This window comes from Canis aureus, chromosome X (assembly GCF_053574225.1).
Source record: "Canis aureus isolate CA01 chromosome X, VMU_Caureus_v.1.0, whole genome shotgun sequence".
NCBI lineage: Eukaryota > Metazoa > Chordata > Mammalia > Carnivora > Canidae > Canis > Canis aureus.
Genome location: NC_135649.1, coordinates 110,330,616 through 110,356,109, shown reverse-complemented (window position 1 = coordinate 110,356,109; position 25,494 = coordinate 110,330,616). Strand labels below are relative to the sequence as shown.

The 25,494-nt window shown below is 42.0% G+C and overlaps 1 protein-coding gene and 1 pseudogene across 9 annotated transcripts in view; both read right to left on the bottom strand.

Moving 5' to 3' along the window:
* Positions 1-25,494, bottom strand: part of RAI2 (retinoic acid induced 2) — a 388,350-nt gene that overhangs the window by 238,443 nt on the left and 124,413 nt on the right. The window lies entirely within an intron of this gene.
* Positions 12,824-12,903, bottom strand: LOC144309348 (U4 spliceosomal RNA; annotated as a pseudogene).

Below are 25,494 nucleotides of genomic sequence, written 5' to 3'. Positions count from 1 at the left end.
TCGAACATGCTCCCATTTTCATCCCCAAATCTAGTGAGAGAATTATAGATCACAATTCCCACTGCCTCCCTCCCCAGCTCTGGTTAGATGATCTTTGAGTCTGTGGTGCGGACAAGTTATATTTCTATTAAAAATATTTATTTTTAAATGATGGATGCACATGATCTCACTTTTTCTAAGTATAAAAGGGTATCCAGTGAACACTTCTTCCCACTCCTAACCCCAGCCATATAGTTCATACAGTTTCTTTCCCTGTAGGCAATTGATATTACCCATTCCTTATGTTACCTTTCAGGGATATTTTCTTACACACACACACACACACACACATTCATATGCACGTTCCCTCTCCAAGTGTCTTGCCAACTTGTACAAACAGTACAAATCCTACTCTACCTTTTCTTTTTCTACGCTTCACAATATGTCTTGGGGAGCTTTTCACATTCATGCATGAGTTTTAAAATTCCTTTTCCATGGCTGTATAGAATCCCGTTGTATAGAGGTACTATTTACTTATATTCCCTCTGGAGCATCCTTTAAGTTGCTTCAAATATTGTGCTAGTACCAACACTGTTGGAGTCCACACACCACTTTGCACAAATATGGAAAAGTGTATTTGTAGAAGGGAAATTATTGGTCCAAAGGGTATCCCCATTTCTAATTTTGATAGATTTTGCCAAGTTGCCCTGTAGAAGAGTTGTACCAATTTTATGCTCCCACCACCTGTGAGCGTGCCTATTTCTGATGGGGAGGGTTTGATGCCAGAAACTACACTCTCAGAGTATCCAAGATGCTGCCCTCTGCTCAAGAATGCAATTCAGTGAACCCTTGTTTTCTGATTCTTGCTGTGAAGGGCAGGTAAGAGTCAGATCATCTCAGATCATCCACTTACATCTTAATGGGAGTGCTGGAGACCAGGGGTGCAAGACGGGGTGGTGGGTGGAAAGTGCCTTCCACTGGTGTCTTCCTTCCAACCAGGCAGAAGAAGAGGTGTACAAACTAGATGATCCTACAGGTCTCCACAGCTGATCCTTGAAAAGATTCTCCCAGCAGCTGGAGGGCAAGTCAAGCCTTCCTCTTCACTTCAAATCCAAACTATCCAGCTTTTAATGGGGCTAACAAGGAAAGTTCTTGCTTGCAACCAGGCATCTTTGTTTTAGGACAGCTGATTGGTCATCATGCGGCCCAATCACAGCTCCCTTACCTCATTTGAAGTGGGTTCACTGGACTAGTTCTTCAGCAGTCATCTCAAACAGCAAGCTGGCGTGATTTCTGGACAGAGATTTCTCCCAGAACCACTGCAAGGAGTACATGTCCCATGTGTTGCAATAATGTAACTTGCATCTTTCCGAGAAAGGTGGCTAAGGGCAAGGACTCCAGAGCCAGACTTCCTGGGTTTGAATCCTGGCTCTGTCCACTTGCTGTCTGTGTGATCTTGGGCAAGTTGCTTCACTTCTCTGTGTAGGTTGCCAGATAAAATAAAATACAGGATGCCCAGTTAAATTTGAATTTCAGATACATGACAAATAACTATTTTTTGTATCTTTTTTATTGGAGTTTGATTTTCCAAACATATAGCATAACACCCAGTGCTCATCCCATCAAGTGCCCCCCTCAGTGTCCATCACCCAGTCACCCCATCCCCCTGCCCACCTCCCTTTCCACTACCCCCCTTGTTTGTTTCCCAGAGTTAGGAGTTTCTCATGCTCTGTCTCCCTCACTGATATTTCCCACTCATTTTCTCTCCTTTCCCCCTTTATTCCCTTTCACTATTTTTTATATTCCCCAAATGAATGAGACCATATAATGATTGTCCTTCTCCAATTGACTTATTTCACTCAGCATAATACCCTCTAGTTCTATCCAAACAATTGCACTGCTGGGGAATTTACCCCAAAGAGACAAATAACTTTTAATATAACTATGCTCCAAATGTTTCATGGGACATACTAAATAAACAAGTTACTGGGGCAGCCTGGGTGGCCCAGCAGTTTAGTGCCACCTTTGGCCCAGGGCCTGATCCTGGAGACCCGGGATCAAGTCTCATGTCAGGCTCCCTGCATGGAGTCTGCTTCTCTCTCTGCCTCCCAATCTCTCTCTCTCTCTCTCTCTCTCTCTCTCTCTCTGTGTGTGTCTCATGAATAAATAAATAAAATCTTTAAAAAAAAAGTTACTATCTGGAAATCAAATTTAGGAACATTTGGGTGGCTCAGTGGTTGAGCATCTGTCTTCGGCTCAGGTTGTGATCCGGGGTCCTGGGATCAAGTCCCGCATCAGGCTCTTTGCAGGGAGCCTGCTTCTGCCTCTGCCTATGTCTCTGCTTCTCTCTCTTTCTCATGAATAAATAAATAAAATTTTTCAAAAAATGAAATTCAGATTTAACTGGGCATCCTGTATATTTACTTGCTGAATCTCGCAATCTTACCCTGTTCCTTAGTCTCCTCATCTATACCCACCTCATAGGGTTGTTACAAGGATTAAATGAAACACTGTTTGTAAAGTATATAGAACAGCTCCTGAACATCATAAGTGCTGAAATAAATAAATGCCATCTTGATTCAACATACATGAGGACTCTATTATTTCCACTTTTTTCTCCAAGATGAGGGGGGAAATTATTAAAGAGATGGTGAGTGTTAAGAAGACCCTGGGTTAAAAAAACGAATTGGCCAAGAATATTCCAGAACAGGTAGATCTGGAGTTTACTGGTTCTTCGGTCCAAGGATGATTGATAGAACCCTCTGTGGGGCAGCAGGCCAAGCTGGGGATTGAGCATAAGGGGCAAGGGAGAGGTACAAAGGGACCCATGGTGGGTGGTGCGGGGCTTTAAGGGGAGCAGTTCATTGCACATCAGACATCAGTCGGTCCCACACAGATGACAGCAATGGCAGGAACAGGGCTACCAAGGACCATGTCCATGACCATGAGGAAGGGAGAGGGAGAGGAAGGGCATCTGCAGGGAGAGAAGCCAGAGCTCCAGTCCTCTAGGAGAAGCGGACCGGGGGTTCTGAAGAGGCAAATTCCTAGCCTAAGAAAGTCTTGAGGAGACTCAGGAGCCCCCAGAGGTGTTTCCAATCTGGGTCCACACATCCCCAAAGGGTCTGTGAACCTGGATGGGAAAAAAGTACAACTTCACCTCAACTCACCTCTCCATGAAATTGAGTGTTTCCTTCAATTAGGAACAGAGGCCACACATCTCAGTAGTATTAACTACACCTGTGACTTTGTCACCAATAGAAATCGCAGGCTTTTTCCACATCACATTACACTTGTTGCAGATATCCTAAAGTATTGTTTCTTAAGCTCACCACCACGTAGAAATCATAGTAGTCTTCTTATTTGAAGCATTAACAATGATGCAGACATAATAGTATATCGTGAGTTTGTTTTTTAATATTTTGACAATTGTATTCAATATAACTGGTTTCCTTCATAAACTTTGCACTGTGTTTAATTCATTTTAAAATACTTTCCTGAGAAGAGATTTAAAGTCTTCCCCAGGCTGCCAAAGAGTTCCACATCTCAAAACAAGGCTAAGTCAACGTTTGTCAGTCTTATGGGGAATGGCCCCAAATCTCAGGAGGCCTCAAACTGATTTCCAGGAGTGTGAGTTCTTAGGTATGGCTTTTGTTTTGCTTTGTTTGTTTGTTTATTTAGGCTAATATTATAAAAGCAACTGCATTTTGAGCATACCTAAGGGGGGAAATACCTGTGTGGTGGGGGTGAGTGCTGGGGGTAAGGTCTCGATCTTGTATGGCTCCGTTAATATGGGAGAAATGTCTGCACTGTGCATCCTGCCCCCCGACAAGAGAATGAATGAAGGAGCCTATTTTGCAAGTTACTTAAAGGTAAATTATACCTGAGACACCTGGGTGGCTCAGCGGTTGAGCGTCTGCCTTTGGCTCAGGGCATGATACCAGGATCCAGGATCAAGTCCCACATCAGGCTCCTTGCAGGAAGCCTGCTTCTCCCTCTGCCTGTGTCTCTGCCTCTCTCTCTCTCTCTCTCTCTCTGTCTTTCATGAATAAATAAATCAAATCTTTTTTTTCAAAAAGTACATTATACCATTACCCAGGTAACCCCCTTTCACCTCTAAGCACAGATGGAAACGGAACGTCCCTCTCTTCCTCTATGTGTCACACTCCATCCTGTCAGCTTGTTTAGCTACAAATGGGACAGGTAGTTGAAGGGCCTTGGGGTAAAACAGTGGGTTGCAGATCAAAGTAAGTAACAGAGTCAGACTGGCAAGGCAGCTGAAAGAGAGGATTCTGGCCAAGAAGTCTTCTTCAGCAACCCTGGACACACTGGGGAGTTCCTCCCCTCTCATCTCCCTAAGGTGGGTGAGCTCTGCAGTCAGGAGAGCAGCTCAGAATACGCATGTGGTTGCTGCAGCCAGCAGGAGAGGAAGGATGAGAGAAGACGACCAGGAGAGAAATGGCAGCAAGGTAACTAGAACTCTTCTGCCTTTTGGGCCAGTGGAATTGGGTGGAGAAGGACAGAGACAGATAAAAATGAGGGAGGTTCCGAAGCCCTCTCCTAATCCTGCTGCTGATCAAACATCCATGCCACACAGAAACTGCATTCAATTTCAAGTCGCACAGTTACCAAAATGTTACAGGTCTGGTTAAAACTCCAAGACTTGGGGAGTTTTGAGTTAAAATTCTCAAACTAGGGATGCCTGGGTGGCTCAGCAGTTTAGCACTTGCCTTCAGCCCACGGTGTGATCCTGGAGACCCGGGATCGAGTCCCACATCGGGCTCCCTGCATGGAGCCTGCTTCTCCCTCTGCCTGTGTCTCTGCCTCTCTCTCTCTCTCTCTCTCTCTCTCTCTCTGTCTCTCATGAATAAATAAATAATCTTTAAAAAAAATTCTCAAACTCGAAGTCTGTCCTAAGCTCCCTTGCATTTGTGGCTAGGGCACAAATTTCAACAAAGGTGCAGCTTGTGAACTTCAGTCTAGGCCTGGAGAGGCCAGCTGTTTCCCCTGGCTCACCTATTTCCTGACCGCCATCAGCACGGAAGCTGTGAGCATGTGTTAAGGGTGGAGTATGTTGGGGAGCAGCGGTTTAGCGCCACCTTCAGCCCAGGGCGTGATCCTGGAGACCCGGGATCGAGTCCCACAATGGGCTCCCTGCATGGAGCCTGCTTGTGTGTGTGTGTGTGTGTGTGTGTGTGTGTGTGTGTGTGTCTTTCTCCCTGTCATGAATAAATAGATAAAATCTTTAAAAAAAAAAAAAAAGAGTGGAGTATGTTTGGGGCACCTGGATGGCTCAGGTGGTCAAGCATCCATCTCATGATTTTAGGTCAGGGTTGTGAGATCAAGCCATGTTGGGTTCTGCACTGGGCATGGAGCCTGCTTAAGATTCTCTCTCCCTCACCCTCTGCCCTTCTCCTCTCTCTCCCTGTCTAAAAAAAAAGTATATTCATTAGAAAAAAAATTTCCTTTTCTTCAGTGGTGTTATGGGTTGAACAGTGGCCCTCTGGAAGACAACTTGAAGTCTTAACCCTCAGTACCTCGGAAAGCAACCTGATTTGGAGAGTCATTGCAGATAGAATTGGCAATGGCAAGATGAGGCCATACTACAGTCAGGTGGACTCTAATCCAATATGACCAGGGTCCGTACAAGAAGAGGAAAATCTGGGCATAGGCGGAGGGAAGGCAGCCATATGAAGGTGGGGGCAGAAGCTGGAATTGTGTTGCCACAAGCCAAGGAACACATGGAGCTACCAGAACCTGATAGAGGCAAGGGAAGGCCCTCCAAGCCACCCAGTTTGTGGTACTTGGTGACTGCAGCCCAAACCAATGAGTGCAATTGGCTTTAACCTTTTCCTTGGCTTACTTGCCTCCTGCTTCCATTTCCAATACCCCCAAACATCAGAGGTTCAGAGGCTAAGAGTAAGAATCCCAGAGAGCAAGCTTGACGTATAAAAGCATAAGTAGCATGAGAGGGGGAAATATAATGTCCACCTTCCTGATGCCAAATTTAGCTGAAACAAGACCAATGTGTCTTCCTGGTAAAATTCCCCAGGGCCTGAAGCCACACCCCTGCAGGTCACACTGATTGCACAACCAGAACCAAGAGTTCCAAGCAACCAGTCTCTCCTTCTGTTCCTAATAGGCCCTGACCAAGCCAGCTCAGCATTTTAAGGGAGGGCACGATTGTGCAGGGCTTAGCAGCCCAGCCTTACATCTGAGGCCCAGAAGCCAGAGGGGGAAGGGAAACCAGGAGGCCAGAAGTTGGGGTCCAGGGCTCCTGTTTTCTCTCACACTGTCCACAGGGCCACTGCTGTGTAGAGAAAAGATTAAAACTAAGATCGTTGCACTTGGGGGGTTAACTATTACAAATCTTTTAAGCAATCCAACTGGACCTCATAATTGTGTGGCAAAGGCTGCAAAATGTAAAGTGGGGAGTCTTGGCTCAAATGAGAGCTCTCTCTGAATAACAATTTATTTTAATTTGAGATTTCTCATACTGTCCATATGGCGGGTCTTCATGGGAAAGCAACTGTCTCACAGTTGATGGGGACATCTGAAGTATGCTTTTTTGGCATTCAGGGGGATTTTTTCTTTCATTTAAATCAGTGCCTTGGTTGAAGGGAGTTTGAAAACATTTCCCTAATGTTTCCAGCTTTTTCACTCCTGGAAATTTATCATCAATCCTTGGAAGTTACAAACTGAAACCCATTTCCCAACCAAATTACTGCTCTTTTAGGCCAACACCAGTTTGTAATTGTGGAGTTCTGTGGGCATTCCTTTGAAAATGGAAAATCCTATTTGCAGGCATTTTTTTTTAAGACAACAACCCAGAAAGCATGTGGAGAATGTTACAACCTGAAGCAGGACGGTCTTGCCAAGTATCCCAGGCTCATTGTGGAGTGACTCCTAGAATAATGGATAATCTATTTCTGGGAGGCACATGAGATTTTCAGCCAGCTCCAGGTCAGACTTTGGTGCCCCCACAGATATGGTGGTAGTTTTTACCCCTATAGGGCTTTCCAACCACATGTAGGTTCCAGGGGTGTGATGTGCAAAAGGGAGCATGTTTGTTCTCTCTTTTCAACTCTTTCCTCCGAGGTGCCTCATCAGCTGCTCCTCTGAGGGAGGGAGAGAAGGGATGTCAGAAGCTCAACTTCACCCACAGGTGCAGCTCTGCAGGGAGAAGGGGAACTGCGTGAGGCATCCTGAGGTCACTACACATGCTGATAAAACAGCCAGATCTTTCTATAGAAACCTCACTATGCAAACGTCACACCCTCAGAGAGACTTCCTCTGACTGAAGCCTCAAAAATAGCATCCCTGCCACCCTCAGTCTCCTAAACCTGCTCTGCGTCTTCTCCACAGCACTGTACATACCTCTTCAGCTCTGTGTTCAGTGACTTTGTGTTTGTGGCTTAAAATAATCTGTGCCCAGAGTATTTACATCATGGAAAGTGGCAAATGCTATCTATCTGGGCTCTCCCCCATCCCGAAAGCCAGCGATTAACCCCTTATTGGCACAGCACTACTTCTCACTATCTGGTATTACTTTCTATATGTGGTTTTTACAGTCTATAAGCTACACGTACGTGTGTTTCTGTACGGCATGCGTAGATAATACACTATCTTCTATCATTAGTTTCTTAATGACTTATCCTGCTCTCCACCAGAATGTCAGGCCCCAGGCCCCCAGTTTGGTTCACTACTTCATCATACCTAGAACAGTACCCAGACCTAGAAGATGCTCCATAAGCATTTGTTGAATGGATAGAGGGTGCCTGAAATCTTCAGAGGCTCCCTTTATCGTCCTGTTCTAGCATTAACTCCTCTGTAGGTTTCCCAATCCCCCTCCATTTTGCTTCCACCCTCTTCCCCGTGTCTTCCTGCCTCTTATCACCGTCTTTTTACCATCACCCTCATACCAGTGGAAAAAAAATCCACCAACCTTATTTACTAGTGATTCCTGATTTCCTGTTTAGGCAGCTCCTCTGGGCATCTGAGACCCTTCCTCTAAACCTCTCCCTTTCACATCGTCCCCACAAAAGCATTTCCTATGTGTTTAGCCAAGGTTAGGGAATTAAAAGGTGCCCAGAACAAGTATATTTATTCAAGACCTTCTCTTCTTCTCAGTCACTTATAATCTAGTTGAGTGGTTAAGACTAGCCTTGGCTTGAGAAATTATGAGCAAGTAAGACAATTATTCAACTAACTGCTAAATTGGGGGAGTAGAAACCATAAAATCTCACACCAGAGAGAGAAGCAGTGGGTCTTGAGCCCGTCCTAACTGAGAGGTAGGGCTTAATTAGATCAGGGTTCTAACCTCAGGATGCTTGACAGTGTGGGTGGACACTTCTTAGTCATGGCGACTGTCCTGTGCGCTGTACAATCTCAGCTGCAGCCCTGGCCTCCACCCTACTAGATGCCAGTAGTACCCCCTCCCTAACTATCACAATAAAAAATATCCCTGAGCATTGCTAAGTGTCCGTCCCCAGGGGGTGGGCAAAATCACCCCCAGTTGGGAACCAATGTGCTAGATGGAAGAGAAAGAGGACCTCAGAACTTAGAGCAATGAGAAAGGAACTTGCTCACTTAACTCAGAATCCTGACTTGATCCACAAATGCATCCAGTCACAAACCTGACCTCTTTTGGCACATTCATCGGCTTTTCATGCACTCTTTATACATGTTCTCTTAAACCTATACGCTGCAGCGTATTTGGATTGAACTACTGATGTGGTTTCCAAATGTTTTTGTAGTGGAACCCTTTGTTCCAACAAAACCTTAGCCAGAAACACAAAACAAATACTAAGGACATAAGCAGCATGGTTTTTATTGACATTTGAATCAAGAACCATCCCCTCCCCACATGCACCCCAGCCCCGTCCAATGGCCCAAGAGCACAACAATTCCCGGGGTGTTTCACTATACCATGGACATGCTGAAGGCAAAGGTGACATGGAACCTTACAATAATAGCTATAATGTTGTGATATAAACCAGGGAGCAATGGGTTAGAAGTGGCAAAATCTGAGACTTCTTACTAACTGCAACATTTTCCTGGCTGATGTCATTTGACCTCTCTGAACTTGTGATTCTTCATCATAATCTCTAAGGCCCCTTTCAGCTTCAGAGTGTTATGAATACATAAGCACAACTGTGTCACATAATCCGTGAGCCCAGAATAATGATGCTGGTGGATATGGAGAAGCTGATTATATATAACGTCCCCCTAAATTCCCTTTTGGAGTGAAGGGGGAACGAGAAAGTGAACCTGACCTCTAAAATCCTCTCTGAATAGCACTTTGGCCCCTGCTTGATTTATTCATGCTTGAAATTCACTAGTGCTCAGTCTGGCTGGCCTTTATTCAAAAGATCATGCTAAATGGGGTCACGACTGGAGGTGCGAATGGGTATTTTTAAAAATTAAGAATGAAAGTGACAAATCTGGGACACTTGCTGCCAAGTCCATAAAGTTTAGAATAAGACATTAAAAAAATGCAATGCAATAGGTTCTGTAATGGACAAGCATGTGCCCAGAATGAAAGTCTAAACACTGCAATAACAAGAGACATGAGTTCCAGAGCCTGGAATCATCTCTTTCCTACCTCAGTGGTATCACTAGCCTGCTCTCAGGATGAGAGTCTCATACAGAGCTAGAGAACATTCCTATCCCCCACCCTGGACCGACTTTATGGCTTTCCCAAGTACAGGGCACACGATGGGTGGGAATTTGTGCCTTTACTTTCTGTTTTTGCTCCTTCTTTGTAAAAGAATTGAAACCTCCCTGCAACCATCCAATACCACAGAGAAATAGCACAAAACCGCAGCTACCAAACAATGATGCCGAAATCCACAGCTATATGTCTATCAAAATATGATACTGTGTTTACAGATTCCCGATTTGGAGGAGTCATCCTGCTCTTCTATTTCAAACATAAATGAGATGTTATGCTAGTCACAGATAAATGATGATTTTTAATTGGAATGGAAAAATGTTTTTCAAATATCCAGTAACCTGATTCTTAGAACATGACAGACATATGAACTACTTTGGTGGTTGAAAAAAATCATAGCTCTGTGTGTGTGTGTGTGTGTGTGTGTGTGTGTGTGTTGGAGGAGACGTCTCTGGTCAGTGAAGACAATTCAAAGTAATCCACAGCTATTCCGTATTTAACTGGCAGGGGAAATGAAAGGTTCATCTCATGGAGTTGCTCTTTCCAGGAACAATTTCTCTTTGTACTAGGAACTGCTGCAACTAAGGATATTATTGCTAATTCTTCACATTTTTATTCAATCATTTTGAAGAAATAATATAGACATAGTGAAAAATAATTCAAACAATGCAGCTTATACACGGTGAAAATTAAATCAACCTCCCAGCTTAGTCTCTTAGTCCCTCTATTACCTGTTTCTTAGTCTAAAGAGATTTATTCCATGTAGTATACACACATGCATGGTCATATACTCACATGTATATGTTGTAGACATATGTTGCTTTAGGTATGTCATTATATATATATATATATATACATGTACATAGATACATATAAAAGCTCCACTGTTACATAAATGGGAACATAGCTACACTCCCTGCACATTGCCCCCCCTTCTCCTTAACAATATGTGATGGATTAAAAATGCTTACAAATTATTTGCCATTCTTCCCATTGAGAGTTGGAGGTTAAAAAAAAAAAGAGAGAGAGAGTTGGAGGTTTTTCCCTCTCCCATTGAATCTGAGCCTGCACGTGACTTGCTGTGACCAATAAAATGTGGTAGAAATGATTGTAACTTCCAAGGCCGGCTCTTAGGAGCTTTGCAGCTTCTACCTTCATACACTTGGAACACTCCCTTCTGGACCCCAGATGCCATGCTATAAGAATCCCAAGCCCTATAAAGAGGATATCTGAGGTGCTCTGGACGATAATCCTAACCAGTAGCAGTAGCTAACTATGCGAGCCAGTCATTCTGGATGTTCCAGCCTCGGGTGACACCACACCGAGCAGAAGAACAGCCTAGCTGATCCCAGTCCACCCTCAGAATCATGAAAAATAATGAATGGTGGCTGTTTTAAGCCACTAAGTTTTGGGGCGATTATCCCATTTCAGTAGAGTACATAAATCTAAATGTATAAAGTAGACATATAAATATATAGCTATATAAATACAGAAAAATATATAAACTGTATGGCTAACATATATATTCATGTGCTTACTATCTAACAAGCATTGTTCTCAATGCCTTCTATTTTTTCAGATTTATTTATTTATTTATTTATTTATTTATTTATTTATTTATTCATTCATTCATTCATTCATAAGAGACACAGAGAAAGAGGCAGAGAAACAAGCAGCCTCCCCATAGGGAGCCCGATGTGGGACCTGATCCTGGAACTTCAGGATCACGCCTTGAGCTGAAGGCAGATGCCCAACTGCTGAGCCACCCAGGCGTCCCTCTAAGTGACTTCTATATGTTGGCTCATTTAGTTCCCACTAACCCTAATATTTTTAAAGATTTTTTTAAAGTAATCTCTACAACTCAATGGGGCTAGAACTGAGATCAAGAATCCATGCTCAAAAAAAAAAAAAAAAAAAGAGGAGTCACGTGCTCCACTGACTGAGCCACCGAAGCGCCCCCCACCCCAAGTATTTTTTATAGAGGTATACTATCCCCATTTTACAGATAGAGAACTGAACCTTAGAGAAATTACATGACTTGCCCAGTACCACAAGTGAGTAACCAACACGACTGGGATTTGAACTCAGGTCTTCCACCTCAGATACTTTGATTTTAAGCACTATCCTAGACCACTTCAGTGGCTACTTTATTTAACTAGTCCTCAAATGATGGACATTCCAATCATATCTAATCTTTTGCTTGTGAAAATAAGATTACCATGTCCCTCTTTATACTTTTATACATGTGTGCAAGAAGAAACCATTCTTTTTAATTTTTTTAACTAGTGTAATGATTATTTTTATTTATTGAGGTACAATTGACATACAATATTATATTCGTTTCAGGTGTACAACACAGTGATCTGACATTTGTATTCATTGTGAAGTGGTCACCACAGTAAGTCTAGTTACCATCTGTCACTCACAAAGTTAATACAACACTATTGACTGTATTCCCCATGCTATACATTAAAGCCCCATGACTTCTTCATTTTATAGCTGAAAGTCTGTACTTCTTATTCCTTTTCTTTTTTTAAATTTTTATTTATTTATGATAGTCACAGAGAGAGAGAGAGAGAGAGGCAGAGACACAGGCAGATGGAGAAGCAGGCTCCATGCACCGGGGGCCCGATGTGGGATTCGATCCCGGGTCTCCAGGATCGCGCCCTGGGCCAAAGGCAGGCGCCAAACCGCTGTGCCACCCAGGGATCCCTTCTTATTCCTTTTCATCCATTTCACCCCCACCCCCACTTCACCCCGCCTATTTCACTTCCCTTCTGGCAACCATCAATCTATTCTCTGTACCTGTGAGTCTGGGTTTTGTTTTGTTTTGCTTTTTAGATTCCACAGATAAGTAAAATCATTTATGCATGTGTGAAAAAGAAACCATTCTTTTTAATCAACTGAGAGGATGACTAGACTCAGTTTATTTTGCTGCATAAGTGTCAAAAGAAATATGTTGGGTACAGAATATCGGGTGCATCCACTCCAGTCAGAATAGAGTTCCAATCCATCTGGCCCTTGGCAGTTGATGCCAAACACCTTATCAGGAAACATGAGGGAAAAAAAAAAAAAGGAAACATGAGGACCTGGAGACCCCAGAGAGAATATTTATCTTGTTTTCATCCGGGCCCCAAGTGGAGCAAGTAACTTTCTTCAGTGTATATATTGTTCCATAATGTATATTTTTCAATTAGCAATAATCGAGCCTCGGATAAACCTCATTGGCTACGATACTGCCACTGCGCAAAGCTCATAATGTATATTTTTACAGGAATTCTCAGACATCTGAAAAGGGTATTTGGAAAGTAACCTATGACCTCCGGTCCATACAATGAGTCTGCTGCCACAATCACTGCCAGTTCTGAGGACCCAATGACCAAATGTATGAGGCACATGTGTACATGTGTACATTCCACAGCTGCATACTTCCTTGGACCTCACTCCAATTACAAGTACGTTTGGAAAGGGGGTGGATGGACATAGCCTCTTTTCACAACTGCTTGGATGGCTCCACTACCCCTGACGTCAGACTTCTAGCTCTCCCAAGCCAGAAGCTGAATGAAAGTCACCTGCTGCCACTTCACCCTACCTTCTGAGTAGCCAGGAGAGCCACAGGACCAGCCCCTGCTAGCGGTGGGGAAGGGACTAGTAAAGAAAGGTTTTGGTATAATGAAATCTGCTTCTACTCATTAAAATATGAAAATGAATTAATACCACAAAAGCTCAAAATGATCATGAGAAAAAAAATGATCATGACATAGTTGCCTAATTATCATATTTAAAAGATACTCACTTAAGAGCCCCTCTTCTACTCCTGCATATGGATTCCTTCCCTAGGAACTCAAAGCCTTGGGAAGAAAACAGTAATACAGCTCACCTCTGTCGCCAGGATAACTAATGGGGCTTTAGAGTAACTTGTTCAATGCCTTCATTGCACAGAGAAGTAAACTGAATTCCAGAGAGCAGTGATTTGCTGAAGGTACTCATGGTTGACACATCGGTCAGCTCTTACCAAAATAATGTGTGCAACAAACTACTGCAAAGCTCAGTGCTTTAAAACATTCCCTCAAAACAAAAACAAAAACAAAAACAAAAACAAAAACAAAAACAAAACAAAACAAAAAAAGCAACATTCCTTCTTCCCCGGCTAGGGATTGACTGATTTGGGCTGTACGGAGTTCCAAGCTGCAGGTTGAATTCAGGCCTTCTCCACTGTCTCTCATCCCTCAGACCAGGGGGCTGGCCAGAGTGTTCTTCTAATGGACAACGTAAGGCACACAGAACAAGCCTACTGATGGAAGCATACTTCAAGCCCCTGCCTGCAATCTATCTGCTAATGGCTCACGCCTCAAAGCCAGTCATGAGGCCAAGTCCAACACTGATGGGACCGGGATATATTCTCTGCTTCTAGTGAAGAACTACAAACACACATGACAAAGGGCATGGGTACATGGAGGAGTGGAGAATTAGGACTATGAAGAAATCTACTACAGTTGGCAAGTAACTGAGTGAGAATTAGAACCAGGGCCCTTGACTCCCTGCTCATTTCCACCATTGTGTTTGCAAGCACTTTTTTATTATTATTATTATTATTATTATTATTATTATTATTACTTATTATTTTTATTTTTTGCAAGCACTTTTTGTTTATCTCTCTCAGCAGCTGTTTTTTCAAGCTCATGAAGGGTTTGTAAAGTTCCAAAAGGAACTGAAGGCAGGCAGTGAGGAAAGGAGATTGTAGTGATGGTGGCAGCAGTTGTGGTGATGCCTGGGGGGACCAGCGAAGGTGTCCAATATCTACTCCCTAGTTTAGGGCACATTCTCCACTTTACCCTGTAGGGTGAAGCCAGTGTAACTGCTGGTCAGATCCTTCTCCATCTTCTCATGGCAAGTGGCCAACTGCGTATCCATTTCTGGAGGTAGTTCAGTATTGTGCACAGCAAACTGAGCTCCCTAACACTGAGCTTATATTCTGTGCAGATGATATGGGCTCCAGAACCAGACAGAGCTGAGTGGGAGCCTCAGAGCCACCAGGACCCAAATGCATGACCTAAGGCCAATCACTTTGTCTCTCTGAGCCTCAGGTTCCTTCCATACATCATCTTCCATGCTCTTTCCTCTTTTAGCTCGATGTAGACAAGCTCGGTGACTTTGAAAGTCATTCTAAGGAGACATAAAGGGGCTTGCATTCCTGAAACCCTGCTTGGAATATCCAATTTTTGCTTCACATCATATGTGAGCTATAACACCCATTTGACTTTGCTTGATACAAGCTAGCATTACCTTAACTAATGCGCTTATTCTTTTCCCCATTGTACTGATGACGAAACTATGGCTTAAAGAGATTAAGTTGCTTGCCCAGCAACACATAACTATTAAGTGGTGGCTCTTAATTATGCATCCAGTCTGACTCCAGAGTCCCTGGTCTTAAACACCACACTGTTCTGATGCTCATTAATGATAGTGTCAATCTTACAGGGTGGTTGTGTGGATTAAATGAACTAATGGTCATCAAGTCCCTGGCACAATGCCTGCCATATAGAAGCACATAGTAAACACAAGATGCTGATGTAGGATGATGTTCCCATGTAATATGTAATATGACATGATGTGTCCCCTGAGGTCTAGAATTGGGGGGGGCGGTGAGGACAAGTAGCCTCAGAAAAATTTCTGATGCCTTTCTGTGTTGAGAGTATTTTAGATGATACCAACAGCCCTAAGAAATTTGCCAAGTGCTTCTTTCTCATACATGATTTCATTTTATTTTCACAGGCAACCTATGAGATGTGGAGGGTAGGTCACGTTGCCCCAAACCATGAATGCAGATTAGGCATGGTTAGGGTCAGAGCCTAGAATAGGACCAGTGTCTCCCATTTCCCTCACAGTTTCTTAGTCCTAAAAGGACTTGAAACAGGGAACTAGACCAGGGTGAGCCAATCTTGTTATGGCCTAGATCCACCTGTCTGATAGAAATATTATGCAAGCCACAAACGTAACTGTAAATTTCCTAGTGCTTTATTTTTAAAAGGTGGGGAGTAACTGGGTGAAATTAATATAACAATACACTGTAGGATGCCTGGGTGATGCAATCAGTTAAGTGTCCAACTCTTGGTTTCAGCTCAGGTCGTGATCTCAGGGTTGTAAGATCAAGCTAGGCTTTGCACTCAGTGAGAAGTCTGCTTAAGGCTTTCTCTCCCTCTGCCCCTCCCCCTCAAAAACAAATAAATAAATATTGAAAAAAAACAAACAATACACTTATTTGGAGTGCCTGGCTGGCTCAGTCACTGAAGCATGTGACTCTTGATCTTGGGATGGTGAGTTCGAGCCCCACGTTGGGCTAGAGATTACTTTAAAGCAAGCAAACAAAAAACAATATACTTTATTCAACCTATTTCAGTTTCAACATGTAATTAATGTTAAGATATTAATGAGATCTTTTATTTTTTTCTATAAAGTCTTCAATGGGTATCCCTGGGTGGCACAGCAGTTTGGCGCCTGCCTTTGGCCCAGGGAGTGATCCTGGAGACCCGGGATCGAATCCCACGTCGGGCTCCCGGTGCATGGAGCCTGCTTCTCCCTCTGCCTGTGTCTCTGCCTCTCTCTCTCTCTCTGTGTGTGACTATCATAAATAAATTAAAAATTAAAAAAAAATAAAGTCTTCAACGTCTGGGTATGTATTTTACAGTTACAGCACATCTCAATTTAGACTGGCCACATTTCAAGTGCTCAATAAGCTACCATGGCTAGTGCTATAGGTTTAGAATTAATTCCTTCCCTGAAGTTGTCTTATGGTAAAGCCCTAGAAAGCCTCCTAAGGAAAATTGTAAAATTTAGTCTTTACTCATCAAAAGTCTAATTATATGCCTTTAAATAGGAAATACTGTCTGAAACAGAAGCAGTCTGTTTTAGAAGATTACAGACTTGCTTAAGTTTTGAAGATCAGAAATATATTCAGCATTAAGGAACCTCGTGTATGAGGTGGTCTCCCTATTGAATAAGACTATTTGCAGAACTCACAATGGAGAATGATGGCAGGGCAGGATGACCTTCATAAATATCAGCTTAGGTGATTTTAATGAATAATACAAATGAGAGAAACAGAGAAATGTGTGAGAAGCTGAACCATATAGGGCTTTTGATCTTTTTTAAAATTAACAATTTATTAGAGAGAATGAGCAAGAGTAGAGGCAGAGGGAGAGGGACAAGCAGACCCCTCACTCACTGGGGAGCCCAATGTGGGGCTTGATCTCAGGACCCTGAGATCATGACCTGAGCCGAAGGCAGATGCTTAACTGACTGAGCCACCTAGGTGCCCCTAGGGCTTTTATTCTTTAATTATTTAGTGTTTTTCCACATTCTCTCTACCTACTATTTCTTAGCCACTTTTGGAAACACACAATTACACACAGGTTTCCTACATGCCAATAATGGCAAGGAGTGATCATTGGGTTTTTTTGGATGCAATGAGGCACCTGACGAGGGGTGCCATTATGGAACTCTGCTTCTCACATTTTCATTTTAAGTATTGGCTAGAATTAGTAGCTAAAACAGTCGTGGTTTACTGTGTTTATATGCGTATCAAGAAAACAAAAGACCCAGTTTCAAGGTCCTTTTAGGCTACCTGACTTACAATGGTTTTTATCAGAGTCATAGCACCTAAACTCTCCCAAAGCCTGACCTGGTAATCTTAGAATATGGTTTTACCACAATGCCTCACTTATCCAGCATTGCTGAAGATGAAGTTTTCCATATATACAAATTATCCAGATAATTGAAGTGTGCCAATAAATTCCAGCATATACAAGAATTTTTGAGGGAAGTCTTTCTAAAATATGGCCTGCATTCCCCCCACACACACTTTCTTAAACAGACTATTCAGAACATATTTAATTCTTGCTTCATGACTTAGGGTCATTGTTTACACCTACTGGGGTATGCACATTTAAAAATTACTGAGTCGGGGATCCCTGGGTGGCTCAGCAGTTTAGCACCTGCCTTCGGCCCAGGGCATGATCCTGGAGACCCGGGATCAAGTCCCACATCGGGCTCCCTGCATGGAGCCTGCTTCTCCCTCTGCCTGTGTCTCTGCCTCTCTCTCTCTCTCTCTGTCTCTCTCTGTGTCTCTCAATAAATAAATAAAATCTTTTAAAAAAAGAAATTACTGAGTCATATGGTGTTGTTAGCACATATAATTATTTCAGTCTGATGATATTTTATTTACATAAGCATTTTGAAAGCATTTTCATGTGTCCAGTCACCTCATTATGTAAGTGCATCCCATTTTACAGATAAGTAAACTGAGCCTTAGAGAAGTGAAAAGACTTGTCCATCAAGTCTCTAGCTATTAGATTTCTATATAGCTCTAGATAAAGATGTATTAACTTTGGTACTCCTTTCTTTTTTGCTTCCCATAGCTTAGACTCCTGCTTTTTGCTAACTCATGAATATTTATTGTTCCCAAGTTCCTGATTCATTTTGTACCTAATTATCTGAGAAAAGGTTTGAGGATCTGTCCTCCCTCTCTAGAATCACGTGACAGGTTTTTGCCACTTGGAACATTTTCACACACTCCAAAGTCTGGCATTCTGTTCTAAACAGCTGAGGCTGTGAAATGTCTGATCATTGGCAGGAGACACTAAACTCTCTCTCCTCCCAGAAGACTCTTTAGGCCTGAATGACATAATCCATGTAAAAAGCTTGACCAAAGAGAGGGAAATACCTGACAAGTGGCAAATAAATGTGTACAGAGCTGGGGAGGGGGGGCTGTACCCCACACTCAATGCCTCAGGTAACCACAGTGTAATGACAAACCCACAGGAGATAAGTCCTACTGCCTGTTGGCCACTGAGCCGCACAATAAACTGAGTCAGGAGTAACCATAGGCTAGAGTAAGCATCAAACTCACATCTTTAAGTGCCAAATTTCCCTCACTGGGTACTACTGATTAGAGGAATGAGGAAGAAGGTGCATTTCAGCACATCTAAGGTGCCAGTAATTTTAAGATATACTATTACTTCATGTACCATCGAGAAACAAAAACATCCCCAGCTACACTATGACATAATACTTCCTGAGCACTTAAACAATTTGTATTTTATGTTTATTGAATGACCCATTTTAACTTCATTGATGTGAATTTTTTAATGTACTATTCTAGAACACAGTAAAAAGCAGAGCCTGAGACCTCTGAATCAATTTTCAACTTGAAATCAAAGATACCCAGGACGCCTGGGTGGCTCAGTGGTAGAGCATCTGCCTCTGGCTCAGGCTGTGATCCTAGGGTCTTGGGATTGAGTCCCACTTCGGGCTCCTCGTAAGGAGCCTGATTTTCCCTCTGCTTATGTCTCTGACTCTTTGTGTCTCTCATGAATAAATAAATAAAATTCTAAAACAAAAAGAAGTCAAAGATACCTATGCCTTTCCACAGAATATCATCCTCTGTGTCATGAAAAGAGTTGTTGACACAGCCTGACATAAAAGTGGGCTCCACTATCACGTCTAGGGTTTTCTTCCAAACTGCTGATGCTCATTCTACAATTTTAGACACTTGTGTGCTTTCTAATTTGTACTTGGAGGAAGCACAGAAGGCTTTCAGTCTAAGTCTGCATGAAAGGCAGACAGTGCCCGTTGCTCGACTGACAACAATGATGGGCACCACCGAAATGTATCTGGATATCAGAGGTGCTAAAATGTGAAGAAAGTTATCTCCTAGAACTGATGAATGAGCAAGTCTGGCCTATGTAGATCTCTATAGACTTGCTGTCAAAATCTCAGAGTAATTGGGGGGGGGGTGCCTTTTAAAAATAGTAAGTAGGTATAATTGGACATGTCTTCATGAGGTCTACATAGTTTTTTATTTTGTTTTGACTTCGTTGAAAGCTTGTGGACACAAGCATGAGAAACAGGCTTTCTCTTGAGAGGAATGAGAAACATGGTTAAAACTTAGCAGTTTTTCCCTAAATTGCTAAGTAATACCCCCAGCCTGTAATACACAGCTGACCCCTGAACAACAACACAGGTTTCAATTGCACGGCTCAGCTTATATGTAGATAAATAAATAAATACAGGCCAGTACTGTAAATACAGGCAAGTACTGTAAATATATTTCAATAATAAATACAGGCCAGTACTGTAAATGTATTTTCTCTTCCTTATGATTTTATTAATTACATTTTCTCTTCTTTTGCTGACTTTACTGTGAGAACACAGTCTATGATACATATTACATACTTATAAAACACGTGTTTTTTTTTTTACTGTTTATGGTTATTGGCAAAGTTTCTGGTCAATAGTATGTTATTAGTACTTAAATTTTTAGGTAATCAAAAGTTGTATGTCGATTTTCAACCCCACAGACCCTTGCCCTTGTGTTGCTCAAGGGTCGACTCCACATCACACAACATTTCAGTCTAATTTTATTCTGGTCAATAAATATTGCTCTCCCATTTTGCAAGGATTTGGCAACATTCATCATTTCTGAGATATGGTGAAAGAAGGGATTGATATTTTAAATAGCCTGTTTAAAAAAATAGTCTGTGCATTTTTACAAAATGTCTTCTAAGAACTCAAACTTTGATATCTTGATATAAGGTTATGGTAACAATGAAAGGTTCAGAGGTGAAGGCTCTAGATACACAGGAAAATTTTTTTCAGTCGAAATTCCATAAAAATGTATGTCACTTACCCTGTCACTGTGTGCCTGACACCCAGCTTTAGCTAAGAACAAACCATTTTCAAGTCTCAGGAGCCAGGCGCCCAATAAATCTCCCATTTAATTTTGATTTGTCATTAAACTTTAACATTATCAGGTTTCTCTCATGGACATACATGCTTCATCTTCTGAAAGGAAGAAATCAGAAGCCTGAGATGGGTAAGAGAGGGCACAAGGAAATGAAAGGATCAAATGGAAACCAAGAATGTGCTCCCTTCCTACTAAAAACAGGAGCCTGTTTTAGTGGGCTGTCAAATTGAACTGCTGATTTAAAGGGATACGTAGCACTGGAAGGCAAACTCAGAACAGATTTTTCCAGAGCACACATGGTTAATCTTCACCTAGGGATGGAAACTGGGGCAAGGGAGACAGAGGCAGCCGCCTGGCCTTTGAAGTGCTGCAGAGGCCAGTCCATTACAGTCAGAAGCAAACACCCCTTCCTTCAGGTGCCGATTGGAGTTTATTAGCTGTGATTTTTATGAGATACTGAAAGAAGCTGAAATACTGCTGTGTAGCCACAGAAATGTCAAGTGTGAGAGCCAAGAGTCATTACCAGTTGTTGAGAAGTTGACAATGGGGGCTTCCTGAAAGATCCCTGCAGTCTGTGTAGAACCGTAACACAGAAGCCATTTTGCCTCTACAAATGGAAAGGCTTTGCTTTTAGAAGTCATGAATTATATTTTTCGAGATATTGCACATTATCCCTCCCTAGTGAGTCCATGGCCCCCAAAGTACTTTCAGGACCTCATGGGGAGAAGGTGACATTTAAAGAGGTTAGTTTTCTAGAGGCAGCTTTTGTGCCCACTGTGGAAAGAAGGAAGTGAGAGTTTCATGACAAAGACATTTAATTAAAAAAAAAAAGAAGTTTAATTTTGTCCCATAGGCTTTAGACTGAATTTCTAACAAGGGAGAAACCATTTATGGTCTTGGAAGGTCTATAGCACATGAACTGATTTTTCATCTACTGCCTTTTCTCAACAAGGGCATTCATGTTACAGGTGACATGACAAAGTAGGTCACTGTTAAGCAGTATCAGGAATGGCCGGAGCATGGTACACAATGATTGGACCATGCCCATCGTCTCTAACACAAACCTTGAATTCACTTCCTTAGGAGAGGAAGGTATGGCCCCTGGAAGAAAACAGATCCAGATGTGAATGTTGTCTCTACTTCATACTGGATAAAATATGATGACAGATTTTCATATGCTATAGGGCCCTATCAGTTAGCCATTGCTGCATAACAAACCACACACAAACTCAAGGGTTTAAGACAACAAGAATTTATTATCACTCAGCCATCCACAGATTGACTGGGATTTGCCTTATTAGGTGGGCCAGCTTTGGGCTGGGGAGATCTGCTTCTCACTGCAGGTCTATGAGTTGCCTGAGGTGGTTCTGCCCCATGTGCCCAGCACCCCCCTTTAACCAGCTGGCCAGCCAAGGTGCATTCTCCCCAGCTCAGGGAAGAGGAGCAAGAGAAAACATGGAAACCTGTGAGGCCTACTAAGGCCCAGGCTCAGAACCCATTCATACCACTCCTGCTGACAGCCCATTGGTCAAAGCAAGGCCCATGGTTAAGCCCAAAGTTAAGGAGCCTTTAGAAGAACCGAAAAGTCACATGACAAAAGCTGTAACTACAAAGGAAAGGTGAAAAACTGGGGCCAAGATAGGAACCTACCCTAAAGGCCAACTCTCTATTTATTAGTTTTCTTTTTCAAAATTATCACAGCTGTTTTTACTCATTTATATTTCACATAAAATTTAAAATAATTAAATTATCAGTAATGTCCCATGGGAATTTTGATTGGGATTGTGTTAAAGTTACCAATTAATTTGGGTAGAACTAATATTTTTTTAGTATTAAGTCTTCTGTCCAAGAACATAGTATGTCTGTATAATTCAGTCAGGTCTTATTTTATATCCCACGGTAAAAATCGTGTATTATTTCAAATAAGTCCTCTACACTTCTGAATGAGAGTATTTCCAGGCATTGACCAGTATGACCTTAAGTTCCCTTCTGGCCACAGAGTATTAGTTCCTGGCCACTGATATTTTTGTATTACCAACACAAAGTATTTAAAACTCATTCCCTCTCATGACCATTCTAGATGATGAACTTCAGGTCTATTCTCTTTGAAATATACACAAACAAATAAGCCTTTCTTTATTCAACTGACAACTACCCATTTCAGAAGAACCAAATATCATCCATTTTAAAAACAAAGAAAATATGAAGACATAATTTGATCTTAACATCTTATTTGCAGAGCATCTTGGAGTTTACAAAGCACTTTCCATATGGCATCTAATTTGGTCCCCATTATAACCCTATAAAGGAAGCAGAGTGGATAAACACTATCCTGATTTTTCAAGCAAAGACAAAGAGACCCAGAGAAATTAAATGACCTGGCCTGGGTCTCAAGGCCAATGATAAAGAATTCAACATTTGGCTTATAGTTCTCTATTCTCTCTTCCTTTTCTCCTAGGCTTTACTGAGTTCCTCTTTGTCCTTGATCCTTGGCGCTCAACCCTTCCACTCTGAGGACAAATCTAGAACAGAACCGAACCCCCACAGCAGACCCAAATTTTCAGTTTACACATAGAATTTTTGGCTCTGGAACAATTCTTACTCCATGTTTGAAAAGGAGGCAATGGAGTCTGGAAGAAATAACTCAGACTTTGGAGCTAGAAAGATTTGTTTTCAACTCCCCAGTCCAGCCACTATTGAGTAGCTTTGAGGCCTTGGGCAAGTTGCACAAGCATTTGAGCCTCAGTTTCTTCATTTTTAAAAAGGGATGAAAATACTTACTTTGCAAAAATATGGTAAGAAATAGAGCTTATGTAAATCGAGTACCCAACATGCAGGAGGTAGTCAGCAAATGCTGAAGATGCAGCATAGTAATTGGATCCAAATACACACGGGTATCACTAAGGAATCTCAGCAGCAGGTTTTTTTTTCTTTAATAAGAGATTTACACCTTATAAGCCCTAATAAAAGAAATCTGGACTCTTTCAGATAGTGTGGATAGGAAAATGGATTTGAAATAAGATATATCAACCAGGATTCTACCAAAAGTTTGCTACCTTTTCCAAATTCAGTTGACTTAGGTCCAAAATTTCCAAATAAAATATCCATATTCATATTACAGATGTTACCATGTAATAACAAAATGGTCTAACAATTTTCTCAAATAGTTGAATGTCTTCGACAATGTGATTTGTTCCATGGAGACTAACAGTACACATGGGTACAATCATGCCACCATAAGTGGAGGTTTGGGTAGGAGCAGTCAAGGGGGTTTCATTGCACTTTGCCTCGAGCCACCTAGAAAGTATGCCACTGCAAAACCTGTTTCTTAAATGCACATACCCCTCCCCACCCCGTCTCCACCAGACCTTCCCAGAGAAAACCAGACCGGCAGTTTAACTGGCTGCCAAGCAGATAAAACATTCACAAGAATGATGAGTTTCTGGTTGTCACAGCTGGCCAGACATTTATGCATCATGCTGGCATTCCTTATATCTAAATCAGCACTGTCCAAAAAAATACCATACAGGCCACATAGATAATTTAGAGTTTTCTAGTTAACCACATTGTAAGAGGTAAAAAGGAACAGGTAAAAATCACCTTAATAATGTAACCTATTGGGAAGCCCAGGTGGCTCGGCGGTTCAGCGCCGCCCTTGGCCCAGGGCCTGATCCTGGAGACCCAGGTTCGAGTCCCGCGTCGGGCTCCCTGCATGGAGCCTGCTTCTCCCTCTGCCTGTGTCTCTGCCTCTGTGTATGTGTGTGTGTGTGTGTGTGTGTGTGTGTCTCATGAATAAATAAATTTTAAAAATCTTTTTAAACAATGAAAAGAAAAAAGCTTGAATTATCTTTAAAATAATAATAATAATGTAACTTATTTAACCCAATATATCTAACATATCATTTCAACATGAAATCAATACTTATAAGTTATTAATCAGATAGATATCCCACATTATTTTTTCATACTAAGTCCGTGCAATCCAGTGTGTGTTTTGTTCTCACGGCATATCTCAGTTTGGACTAATCACATTTCAAGTGCTCAAAGCCACCTATGGCTGCTGCATTTGACACAATACCAACTGAATTGACCACTTCTATATGGAACAAGGTAACACATAGCATTCCTCCAGTCTCCTGGCATGAAAATTCTATACCAAGGTAGATAGAGGTACAGAACTTCAGCAAGTTCTTTGGCACACAGAACTACTATCTTTTTGTTAATTTGAAAAGGAGGGGAGGGGGATCGAGCCTTCTCAAATTGCAAATGTGTCATTCAACATATTTTAGGGTTTTTCATGCACGCAATGGATTTTCCTCCAATTGGAAAATTTTGAAAAAAAAATTCAGGGGACAGAACAAGTGTAACATATCTACATATTTTCAACCTACTTAGGGGCTTTCATATGTCTGAAAAATCCCAACTATTTCCATGACAACAGACATTATAATGACATCTACTTCTTGACAGGAAGTGAATTTATAAACCCTGGATTTATTATCTATGTATCATTTTTTAGAAATGCATCAGAATAAGACAGACATACCATACTTTTATGAAATAATTCACATAGTTGGCTGTCAGTAGAATCGGGAACTTTGTAAAATACAGTGCTTTATATTCATAACACTATCGTCTCACTAACTGTTCCTCACACACAGTTGGATTCTGACAAATGAATAGCAGATATCTGTCACAAATCACATGCCATTTCTCACCTTTGCATTTTAGTGGTTTCACTGAATTACTTGTGTTTGGGGGCAGGCAACATAAATTGCACAGAATTAAAACAGTCAGGAAAACACCCTGATCAGATAGCCACCTGCAGGGCTACCATGTACAGTTGCAGAGGTTGTTTACCACAAAGGTGAATACTTGATTGAAGGGGCAAAAAGGGTCTGAAATCCAACTCTGATCTGCACACCAAGCCATGCACCCTGATACAGGCTGCTCTGTCTGGAGCAAGGCATGCCTTTTTCTAAATCACAGAGACAGCATATGGGCTAGGAGCAGTTTTGGCCACCCACCCCCTTAGTGGCCTGTCTGGTAAATATCAGAGGTAAGTCACTGAAGTGAGAAAAATCCAGGTCACTTCTTGCAA